This window comes from Sinocyclocheilus anshuiensis, unplaced genomic scaffold (assembly GCF_001515605.1).
Source record: "Sinocyclocheilus anshuiensis isolate Anshui unplaced genomic scaffold, SAMN03320099.WGS_v1.1 scaffold647, whole genome shotgun sequence".
Taxonomy (NCBI): Eukaryota; Metazoa; Chordata; class Actinopteri; order Cypriniformes; family Cyprinidae; genus Sinocyclocheilus; species Sinocyclocheilus anshuiensis.
The window spans coordinates 551658-564368 of NW_015552606.1; the positions used below are offsets into that span (position 1 = coordinate 551658).

Genomic DNA, 12711 nt, shown 5'->3' on the forward strand with positions numbered 1-12711 from the left:
TTTAAACATTCAAAACAGTTTAAAGCATTCAAACACAACACGCGGAAAAACTCAACAGAGTTCGTGTGCCGAGTTCGGTGCGCACACGGAGACCGAGCTCTTCTTCGCTTCCTCCTGTGCCTGAACGAACAAATACACCTCGCCAGTTTAAACATACAAGCACAAAAAGACATGAAAAGCTTAATTCAGCACCCGCGCGCTGTTCTGTGCGTACAGTGTGCATGCAGAGAGCCGCGTCTACAGCCCTTAAACACCGAATTAAGTTTGGTCTCTTCTTGCTCTTGAAATGACAAATACATACACAATTGTCACAATACCTGTCTTTGCGAGTATCCTCGAAAAAATGGTCGGTTATGTCTTAAGTGAAAGAAAACTGAGACCTGTCTTTGCGAGTATCCTCGAAAAAATGGTCGGTTATGTCTGAAGTGAAAGTAAACTGAGTAAGAAATGGAATGTGTATCATTATAATGGAGGTATTATCTCTTAAAGTGACCGCGCCTAATTTACTAGCTGCTGTCAGTGTCCTTAAAGGGGTCATATGATGCTGCTAAAAAGAACATTATTTTGTGTATTTGGTGTAATGAAATGTGTTTATGCAGTTTAAGGTTCAAAAAACACATTATTTTCCACATACTGTACATTATTGTTTCTCCTCTATGCCCCACCTTTCTGAAACGCGTCGATTTTTACAATGCTCATCGGTCTGAAAAAGTGAGGTGTGCTCTGATTGGCCAGCTATCCAGTGCGTCCAGTGCACTCGTCCACGGTGAAAGCCGATCGACAACGCGAAGTTTAAGTATTTTCTCAGCAACCAGCATGGATCAGCTCTAGGCATGACGAAGCGATATCGTCCTCTTTTGGAAGGCCAAACAAAGTAGTTTCGCTTTCAAAATTGAAATCGCATCATATGACCCCTTTAATGTTAATCCAATAAATTAAATAGGAGAAAATCACTCACTGCTCTTTACTGAATTACTTTGTAGTTTTAACAAAAATGTATCTATATTTAATTTATACAGTGAAGACTATGCAATGCTATTTACATTTGATTATTCAGTTTCTGTACCTGGACACCTACAAACTTGAAAAAACTTAAAAATGGTTTAATTTGCATATTTGTTTATTTGTGCTATTTACACAATTTCAAACAGGGCCCACTGGTACAACCTGCCCCGCAAACCCCAGCTACGGCCCTGTACACCGATCGGTCTGCTTCAAGTCGAACACACAGCTGCTACTGCTACCTTATGACAATAGATTTACACTTCGAATTAGGTAGTCTGTCATCGATGACAGTAGCTCATTGGAAAAGGATGGAAAATGCCCTTCATTTTGTTTGCACTAATAAATGCTGCTGCCTGCCAGCTGCAATCACCAATAAAACGTTGTTCCATGAGGCTTTATCGCCCACCCCTACAGTGCACACAATTCAATAGAGCTGCAAGCCATTTAAAAGAAAATTGTGAAACACTTCATTTCTGTCAAGAATCTCAAATATCATCTAATTTTCAGCTAAATTGAAATATACAAACTGCGGGTAGTGATAAAGAAACAAAGAATGGAAAGAAATTGTATCTGTTGTAAACATTAAGAGTAAACTGCATCTAAACTTTATCTCCTCCCAGCTCCAGACATGCCGTCAAAACATCACATGCTCAGGATGTTTGAAGCAGGGTGGAGGCCCCGTACTGGCAAACTGGTAACTGTCAGGAGGGTAAGCTTTAAACAAACAGAACTCTAATGAAGCATTAAAGAACCTGGTAGCCAGTGGAATGACTGTTTCTTCTGGGCTCCACTGCAGGGGATTCATTACAGCAAAGACTGTTTTGTCAGGGACAACACATGAGCTGAATTCAAGGTCTTTTGAAGTATATCTCACAGAATGTGCCTGTGTGTCACTCATCAGCGCTTATGTGTTTTCATGTCTCCAAGGAATGCAGCAACAATCTGTGCCCTGGTGAAACACCTCATTACTAAAGTGGTTGGCCTCATTGGCAAAATACACAAGCCAAAATAATATGCACAACACCTGCAAGACAACAGGATTTTTGATTACAAGACCTCAAAAGTAAATGGATTAAATTCCAGAGACAAATTAATTAGAATGCTCTAGAGCTGTTGTTTCTGTACTCTATTAATCAGAGTCCTGAATGAACCCTTTGACATTTATTTTTCATCCCAGAAATACTTGCAGGACTTGCTGAACCTTTATAATTGCTGGACAATGTTTTCCGAATTTCTGGAATGCTGCCGAGTATTTTTGATTATCTGCACCCCCGCTACTCTCAGTATCCAATGCAATGAAAATGAATTTGTGCCAGATTGCAGAGACTGTATGTAGCTACAGATTTTGCTGTTGTAAATACCTCAGATGTGTTGAAACTCAAGTAAATGTGTTGAATGAACTGCGATGCATCCAATTAAAACAACATAAATAGGTAGTCAACATATATAATGGCACAAAAGCAACAATCTCAGTGGCAAAAACCTTTTCTTCATTTTCACTGGTTGATCTCCAGTTCTCCAGTTTGCAGTTCTCCCCTGATAAGATGTTATCTCATGTACACATGTGGAAAATTAAACTAAATACGCACACACACACACAGATCGACTTACACAGGCAGTAAATGTGAATAATGGAAACTTTCTGAGCTGGTAAACTGCAACCAAAACTCTGTACACAGGTCTGGAGAAATCATCATCATCATCGTCTTCATCACAAGCAATCAGGCTTCACAGACTCTCCATATGGCTATGAGGTAAAGGCCACTCTGCTCAGCTGCAGTTGCATAATTTGACACCGGAGTCATTTTATAGTGCAGAAAGCTGTAGCACATACGGATGGGCAGTATGGAACACTGGCTGTGGTCCAGGGGAGGAAAGCCTTGATGAAAGGAAGACAGAGCAACGGTAAGGAGTATTTAAAACTAGGTCAGAATCAGTGAGCAGGACTGCCTTTTGATGCGCTGCTCACTCGTAATATCCTGGCTGGGTTTCAGACATACATTAGTGCTGTGTTTGGGTTGGGCAGGGTCAACTGGAAAGCCACTTCAAGCCAGTCCAACAAAGGGTCTAAGTGTTACACAATCCTATATTCTTGAACCGCCCTAAAGAAGACTTTGACAAAAACAGCTCAACATTCCACACATGATACTCCGGACTAGTGCAGATGAGGCCACATTATGTTCTCGCTTTCTATTTCCTTTACAATGATGTATGCTTAGTCAAGAGTAATCAATAAGCACACTTATATGAACATTAAAAGTTAATTTTTTTATCAAAGCAATAATTCAAGTTCTTAAAATGTCATGTAGTCTGACTGAAATTATACTAGTCAGATTTTTGCATTTTTTTCTCTCCAACTGCTTCAGAGCAACCACTCTCTATTCATTATTCAGAACTGAAAGTTTAATTCAGTTCAAATGTATTTGAAATTGTCAAAGCACCTTGAGTACCAAGTACAGTGTTGGCAAGGACAAGATGACCAAGAGAAGAGTCCAACCTGGATCCATCTGATTCCATTTGTTAGAATTTATGGGGTGGACAATGTTGAAGACCCATCTGCAAGTTATCACCAGAAACAAGCAGCTGCATGAAGCTCATTCTGTGTTTTCTTCTATTGATATATACAGTATCCACTTGGCATTGATCCCTAATTCTGTTTTCCCAGAATGATCAGATTCTTTGTAATTGTGTGTATTTTTGCCTTCTTTTATCCTTAAGTCCTCCTCCTACTTTTTCAGTCCAATTACATTTTCTTCCTTCCTCTTGTTCTTCTTGATACCAATCCTTGATAACATACACATGACCCTCCCCCAATCCACACCCAGTCTGAAGTCCCAGCTGCTATAGCCAGGGTGCCTCTTTAACTCCAACTGTCCACAGCAAACAGTCAGATGGATGGATAGATAGATGTACGAAGGGGAGGATGGCCCAGCAGGACTACAAGTCACAACCACGAATACACACTCAACGCACACACCTCCTACTGTCAGACCACCCCACCACTTTGAGGCTCAGTCCACCATCTGGCCAGACTGAGACTGCGGACATGTTGTTGGTTATGGCTGGCTGGCCCAGTGGGGGGAGGAGACCCAATTAAGAAACTAATCTGTATGCTAAATATATGAGCCCCCCACCCCACAGTTTTTTTCCCAATGTGTTTTTATCTGGTACTCCCTGGATTGCTAAACACAGCAGTCAAATGCAAATCCTCTCAGTGTATAGCGGACATCACACAGTCCTTCATTTCCTCAGATACAGGCACTTTCCATCAGATAAATGTTTCAGCCAGACTCAGCCAGCTTGATTTTCATCAGACCTCAGGGAGGAAGTCCACCCCCGGAGATCCAACAGCATGTATTTGTGCAGAGTGCTGATTTAGGATCAGATTTTCACATCATTTACTGGTGTTTAAGCCAAGGAGTGCTAAGGAGCAGCTCTGATCCAGAGACAGCATTCCTGATATGTGATCTTGTACATATATGGGTTCTGGTCTCTCACAACAGACCAAAGTCAACCTAGGGTTGATAAATGATCCCAACAAAAGAAAGAAAATGAGACAATACACAATACAAAAGGAAAGAGCACTGCTGTCATGGCCATTGAGATATGGAAGCTCATTAATTTTATCTGTTAAATTACAATTCTGTTTAGAAGAGTCACATAAATATGATATATATATATATAATATATATATAATATATGATAAATATTGTGTCCATAATGTTAATTCTAACCCTAAGTGGACACACAGATCAGGACTATTACCATCATAGACATAGCGGGGGGACAGTAGCTATGTTTACATGCAACCAAATAATCTATTAATAATCAGACTAATGACTTACTCTGACTAAAAAGCAGTCATTTAAATACCTAAATAGGAATTAAGTAAGCATGTTAATGCTTGAATCTGACTATTTTCTCCAAAGGATTCAAAAATACCTAGTTCCATGATGTGCATGTTTACATATGTTTTACTTCTTAAAACTAGTCAGTGGAGCAGAATGTTTACTAAATATTTGCTAAAAAAAGTCTTCTGACATTTGTCATCGTTCTTCTAAGATATGGCAAAAATGACAATTATACTCACAGTAGCACTGGTGACATTATTACGGTGGACTTCTCCGGTTCTGTACACAGTGACTGGGGATTGGGCACTGTACATATGCTGATGTTTTGTTCAGAATACATGTAATGGACATGTAAATGAATATGTGAATTGCAAAGATTGCAAAGTTTAGGGTTTATATAAACTGAACATTCAGAATCTGAAATAGTATTGGATTCATTGGACTGACAAAAATTGTGCATGTAAACATACCAAAGGACTGCCACAAAAGAAAGGTACTGAGAGTTTGCAAGGCCAAAGGGAAGGTGACAGGATGTGTGTGAAAGGGAAGGGAGGAGAAAGATGGAAAGCATAAGAATGTGGAAGACCTTCACTTCACCTGGCAGACACAAATTACCAAACCTCGCCCCTACTGTCAGGGAGCGGGCCAATGAGCTTTAAACATCCAGCAGTCCCTCAAATATTAACACTGATCTGTGTCATCTATGTTGAACTTCAACACTAATAAAAACATGGATTGATGGAAAAATCATGGTTCTGTTCTGATAGTCTAGTTGTAGATATAATATTTTTTACTCTGTAGCACTGATTACAAAAGCAACCATTTCAAATCTCTATGGGCAAAGACCACGGTTGCGTTTTTTAATTATTATTTCTTCTATTATCTTTTTTATATTATGTTTTATGTTTCTTTTTCTGTTGTGTTGTGTTTTGTGTGTGATTTTATGTTGTTTCATGTAATGTAGCATGTAAAGACAGCATATCATTCCAGTCTGTCAGTTCTGTATGTTGTAAACTTGGTAAAATTATACTCATCATTCTCTGTGAAGATAGCATAGGAGGTGGAGGCTTTGTGCGCAGCCAATGGCAGTACTGGAAAGGACCATTGAGGAGAGAGGGATGATGGAAATAGCATTCCAAAGAAACATCTGCAAAGCTTCAAGTGCAAAAGTGCTGAATGACAGCAACAACAAACAATTAACATACACTGAAAGAAAAGAGAGAGGGAGGATAGGGAAGATGGCAAAGGCTGAGTGTTGATAAAATCGCACAGACTCACTCACAATAACATATTCACTCATATAAAATATCTACCAAAATGGAAGCTAAGGCAGCACAATATGGAGAAAAATGTGAATCACTACAAACTTAAAAAATAATGTGATGCCGATATGTAATGTGTTCAATCTAAGATTGTGCTAAATCTAAGATGTGATAAATCAGAATACATTTTCAAGTAGTTTTCGAGCCCGAAGAATAGTGGCACATCTAGTGAAGTGAAAGTGACGTGTAGCTCTGCATTTAATCCATCCAAGTGCACACACACAGCAATGAGTAGTGAACACACACACACACACCTGGAGCAATGGGCAGCCATCTTTGCTGTGGCCCCGGGGAGCAGTTGGGAGTTTGGTGCCTTGCTCAAGGGTCTCATCTCATCTCGCGGGTATTGAAGGTGAAAAAGAGTACTGGTCATTCACTCCCCCCACCTACAATCCCTGCCGGTACTGAGAGTCAAACCTGTAACCTTTGGGTTACAAGTCCGACTCTCTAACCATTAAAGGGGTCATATGATGCTATTTTAAAGATCATTATTTTCTGTATTTGGTGTAACAGAATATGTTGACATGCTTTAATGTTCAAAAAACACATTATTTTTCAAATACTGTACATTATAAAACTTGAAATCGCATCATATGACCCCTTTAAGCCATGACTGCCTCATCTAACATGTATATATCCTATTCTCCGCATCTCTGAAGCCTTTATGTATAATGTTTTAAAATGTCATAAACATTTACTGTTTCAAATCCAATCCTGCTGTTAGCTAGACAAAGTATGAGGGTATTTATTATCTAAAGCAGCAAATGCCTGGGTGGTTTAATCCATAAAAGAATGCCATGATCTTACCACTCACACCTCTGACAGAGTTCTGCTATGGATACTTTGCAAGATTTACTGAGGACTAATAGTAGTAGCTGGTTACACTAATTATAAATGCAGGGCACTTACACAAACATATACATTCAAACACTGGCAATGGTCCTCTACAGAATTTAATCTAGATCAAATGAACCACCTGTTTCAACACAAGATAAAGCATCACAACACTGAAGATTGCTGTCTTTGGAACAGGTACGATTTCATCTACAGAAGTGGCATGTGCAGGTGACACTATTATAGTGAAAGCAGCTTGGCTGTACTAGGGCACACGCTCTGAGGACCAACCAGGGGCCAGATTCATGAAACATTCTTAAAGGGGTCATATGATGCTTTTTTAAAGAGCATTATTTGGTGTATTTGGTGTAACAGAATATGTTGACATGCTTTAATGTTCAAAAAACACATTATTTTTCAAATACTGTACATTATTGTAGGTCCTCTATGCCCCGCCTCTCTCAAACGCTTCGTTTTCTACAAAGTCCCTCCTTCCGACAAGCGCAGTCTGCTCTGATTGGCCAGCTGACCCAGTGCATTGTGATTGGCCGAACACCGCAAGCACTCGTCGGAAATGTAACGCCCCTTACCATAATCGCGAGCTTCATCTTTCAAAATAAATGTAAAGACAGTAAATAATGTCATTAGTTTTACCATCAGTTCAAGCCCGAAAGGGGAACAGACACAGTAATGATGCAGTACACAAGCCGCGGTTAAGACAGCTGACTCTACTGTGATGTGACGCGCTCTCTCTCTCTCTCACACGCGCGCACACACACACACACACACACACACACAAACACACGACGCGTTACTCTGCGACACAGCGTCTCCCTGACATGGCTGCTTCAACACTAACTGCGGTTACTGAAACCATGCCTTCTTTCTTTGCGTGCACGTTTGGGCGCATTATGCAAATATTCCCACATAGTGACCTAGATATGTGGGGGCGTGTTAGAACGAGCCGTTTTAGGGGGGCGTGGCAGAGTCTTAACTTTGATAAAGAATATCTCTTTGGTTTTGAGACTTTAGTCTTTGCAACTTCAGGGATCTTATCTATTCACGAACAGCTTGTAACACTCCAAAGAGAAAGGAAAACTTGAAATCGCATCATATGACCCCTTTAAAAATACATTTCCCGCTTGTTTTATTACTTAAGAAAACCACTTTCCCACCAACCAAAGCAAACCAAACAGACTAAAAGCAGATGAAAAAGCGGTAGTGTGAAAGCACTCTAAGCTTGAAGTTTCAGTATAGCCTCTGGGCTTTGTGTGGGTGTGTCAAGGGTGAAATACAGGGAAAGAAAGCAAGTATTCCCATAAATCATAACAACTTGACATTAACCTAAATGTACAATTTATTTAAAAGGACAGGTCTGGAGGCCTCAGAACACATCTCTGTGTGCTTAAAAAAAGTTTGTAATGAGGAGCACTTAAATTTTCCAGAATGCAACCAGAACTTGAACATCACATTTAGCGCACATAGCACTGAACACCTGGTTATTTTACTAACAGATCTATACATGCACATAAGCACATCCATTTACTACAGAAAAGCCTGAAACCACTATTCCAAAAACATGTGAAAACGAGTCTTGGCTAAAATCCAAACTAAGCATTTTACCCAAATACCCAAAGGGCAGGTTGCCTTCATCGTCACCTTAAAAAAAATCATACTCCCCTACTAAAAATAAACTGAAGTTGATGGAAAGTGGGTTACAATAACATGAAAAGGTGGGAAAGCATAAAAAGAAAATAGGTGTGTGAGTTTGTTTGTGCACACACACAAACTCACACACACACACGCAAGCATACTGCCTGAGCATTGAAATATATGCACTCCCTTTGAGAATCAGAACCCAAAGACTGTGAGTGCTTTTTAATTCCTGTCTCTATTTATCTGGCAAATCAAAATGAATGCAGGAAATAGGTAACGACAGGCACAAAATGGTATGCCGAGTGGCAGAGAGAAGAGAATTTACTGTAGAAAGATGAGAGAGCTGCCTCAAGGCCTAAATACCACAAATACACCTGCAAGATCAATAACCCAAAAACACAGATGGCGCTTGTTTTCAGAACAGAAAGAATTTGGCAAAAGGCAGAAAGAAAGAGCTTATGTACGTCAGCTGTTTTGTATGTAAGATAGTAGAGATACAGATTCAACAGGAATATGCTTACCACAAGATCTGTTTGAACCAGTATTATTGATATACTATTATAGTATTTATTAATATTTTAAATTAGCTTTTTTCTTTGTATTGTTTTCTCTTTTTTTTCTGTTTAGTAATTTTGCTTTATTTTTTATTTTAGACAGTTTTAGTTTTAGTAGTACTTCAAATTAAACTTGCATCAGTTCATTGCCAAGGCAACATTTCTAATTTTCATCTTACACAACTTTTAGGTATACGTTTTTCAAGATTTAGCCTATTTCAGTTAACAAAATAATAGTTTTTAGTTTTTGTTAACAATTAACAATACTGGTTGGAAGACATCATGTGCTATACAGACTTAGATGAAGTTTGTTTAATCACCTCCTACTAGGGCTGTGCAATATATCGAAATTATCGAAATATCGCAAATGTACATATCGCAATATGCATATCGCTACAGCTTGCAATATTTGGGGCCATGAACAAAAGACAAAGAGAAAATCACTCACTGCTCTTACCTAAATAACTTGTGTAGTTTAAATAAGAATCAGTGCATATTGAATTCAAAGAGGAAATACTAAGCAGTGTTTTATTTTTCCTTTTTATTATTCAGTTCCTAAACTCATGTTAAAATGATTACACTAATGTGAAAATTACATTTTTATGTATTGCTCGAGTAAAACACATACCGTTCACTTTCAGAAGTTGTTGTAGGGGTGCTTTCTTATTAGAATCAGAATCAGAATGAGCTTATTCACCACTTAAGTGTGCGCAAACACAAGCAATTTGTTGGGGTTTTACAGGAACTCTTGGTACATACATACATACAAATAACCATATATATATATGACACAAGATAGTTATAGAAGTTCACAGAACTGACTCCGCAACAGCTGAGTAAAACTGTTTCATCTGAGCATGTGGCACTTTAAGCATTATCGTATCGCATATCGAATATCGCATTATTTAGTGAGTTCTCGCATATCGCATTTTTCTTCAATATCGCACAGCCCTACCTCCGACAAAAGCTAAACCAACAAACACCATCATGAAGATCCCTAGGTGACTCTTCATTTCTGTGAAAAAGCTTGTGTGTGTTCTTGTGTCTGCGTCCTCTTATATCCACTTTCACTAGAGAGATCTTTGCACACTACTGTTTCAGAAACTTTTACATATATGCCTGCAGATTTTCTATTTGATTATTGGTGCATTTTTGAGGAAATTTGGTAGGTATGGGTCAGTCAAACAGAAAATCTCAGGAATCTATGAAAACAAATAACACATCACTATAGGTTATTCTTAAAAGCCTAAATTAGCTCAGCTCCTAAAAGCTACAAACAATTACAGCACACTGTGCATTAATTATTCATGCTAAGAGTTCTAGCATCTGTTAGCTATAAAACAAGTCTTTACAGAAAGACTGTTACCTTGGCTGCGACAACACACCCTAAACACAAAACGCTTAAGCAGAGTTTCCACCCAGCGAATAACACCAACCACATCAGTCTAATCAGATCCCTCTCCGCGCTGTGATGTGGTCAGGAGTGTTAAGAACCACAGCAGCTTTCATCTTCTGTATCTCTGCCACAATTTCCACACTTTCCTCACCCATTTCCATTTTCCCTTTCATACACAAATAATGAAACATAGCGGAAACAAATAATGACAGAGATGGAAATGACAGTAAACCTCTACTTATTTCAATTGATTCAGAGAATATTCAGTAATGAAAGCTAGAGAAAGAGGCAACTAAAGATTACTAAAGCTTTCTAAAGAACATGAGGCATCAGGTTTCTCAGACAGTGACTCAGAGGTTTTGAGTTCAGCTTGGTTTACAGCACAAACACTCTGAGTCTATACACACACATACACACATACACTCAAATGGCAATTTGAAGTACAAGCACCTTCTCTGTGAACACAAACACACTTGAGTGTGCGGAGTTCAACAGAAAGAAAAAGAGCAAAGTTACATCTTCCCTCTGACTATGGCTGGATGTAAAACCCTAATGGGACAACCTCCAAAGCTGAAGAAGAGCCAAAAGGCATGCAACACAACTTTTTCATGTTTTACTTTAAAGATCTGCCACTCCAGTCCAGTCATGTTACAGAGCCGCGGGCAGTATGGGTAACTGACAGCTCTGGAGAGACGTCTCGCACAGCTGTTTGTGTAAATATACAGTGTTACTTCTGAACTTGTGCACACATTTATTTATAATACTAAAACAATATTTTTTCATCTAACTTGTACAACCTATAAATTCATGTACGCTATCATTTTAATCATTGTTAATACACTTCATACTGCATTTGAGAATTTGTTTGGACAAAAGTTTGGGTAGTGAAAAATTAGTCATCCCAGAAGAGAAAATATGTAAGTTTTAAAGGTGCAGTATGTAATATTGACAGCTAGTGGTTGAAATGGGCACTGCAGTCCAAATTCAAAATACTGGATAGAGTTGTTTGTTCCACCCCCTCCTCTTTAGACTCAATGCTCGCAAAAGTTGCTAGATTGAGGACACACAACAGGAACAAGCGTAATTTACAATGAAAGGCGACAAGTCTTATACTCTAAGTTGATGTGTTGATGAATCCACGTTTTAATATACCTCTGGTCATTATAAAGCTTTTTAGATGGATGCCGAGGCTTTTTGGGTCGGGTAGAATCTGCGATCTCTGACCCAGTTTCTTTGCTGGCTTCCATTGCTGCAATACATGTTTTACACATTCTGGCAACCCGGGGTGTCGAAATACTATTGGGTAAATTGGCAGTGGATGGAATCACACAGACCAAAACAAAAACAGACATTCCGACACAGAACGCAGTAGAATAACTGGCTGTAGCATTGTTTTTCGGAGAAACAATTCTGTGAATTTAGCACGTTTCTTAAATATCTGCAAAAATATAATATTTTTATGCTTTAGTACAGTCAAAAATTACATATAGCACATTCAAATGTGTATATCTGCTAAAAGTGAATTTTGTCAACCTTTATAAGAACAAGCTATTTTCTTGTGAATGTGTGAGACTTCAGATTCATTAGCCACTTTAGGTAAATAAGGCTGGCCACACATTTAAACCCTCCCCAATCCCAAATCGTAAACCTTAGACATGTTTGATATTTACAACTGAAAGATGTTGCATGCTTTCATAGCTTTCATGAAAAAAATAAGTTGTGTGCTTTCATAACAGACGGCTTTTTGTACAGCTAAAATAACTGGAAGCGGCATTCAAGTTAAAAATTACCATGCCCACTCTTACATTAAAAATAAGGTGGATAGATGGCTTGAAAGTAACACAGAAAAGTCAGAAAACATATTTTGATCTCATGGGATCGTTAAGACAGAGTCACTGTTCTTTATGTGTTCTCAAAGGGCTTTTCAGCTCACATAAACAAAACTGAAAAAAGACAAAGACGGGAGCCCAGCTGGTTGTGCAATGTGCATAGCGCTTGCAACTTCAAGGTCATGGTTTTGAGGCTTTTGCCATGAAGTGTGCTTATTGCACAAATGTAATGATGCATATTACATTTCCTTATCTTTTTATTGC

General features: G+C 38.8%; 1 protein-coding gene and 1 long non-coding RNA gene across 2 annotated transcripts in view; both read right to left on the bottom strand.

The window, feature by feature from the left end:
• The window catches only part of LOC107665873 (actin filament-associated protein 1-like), a 60685-nt gene that overhangs the window by 45684 nt on the left and 2290 nt on the right, over positions 1 to 12711 (bottom strand). The gene's annotated exons all lie outside the window — the stretch shown is intronic.
• Positions 2545 to 5402, bottom strand: LOC107665878 (uncharacterized). Its single transcript, XR_001631609.1, has 3 exons — positions 5327 to 5402; positions 5096 to 5173; positions 2545 to 2884 (listed from the first exon to the last, which is right to left on the bottom strand). It is a non-coding gene; the product is annotated as an uncharacterized LOC107665878 (long non-coding RNA).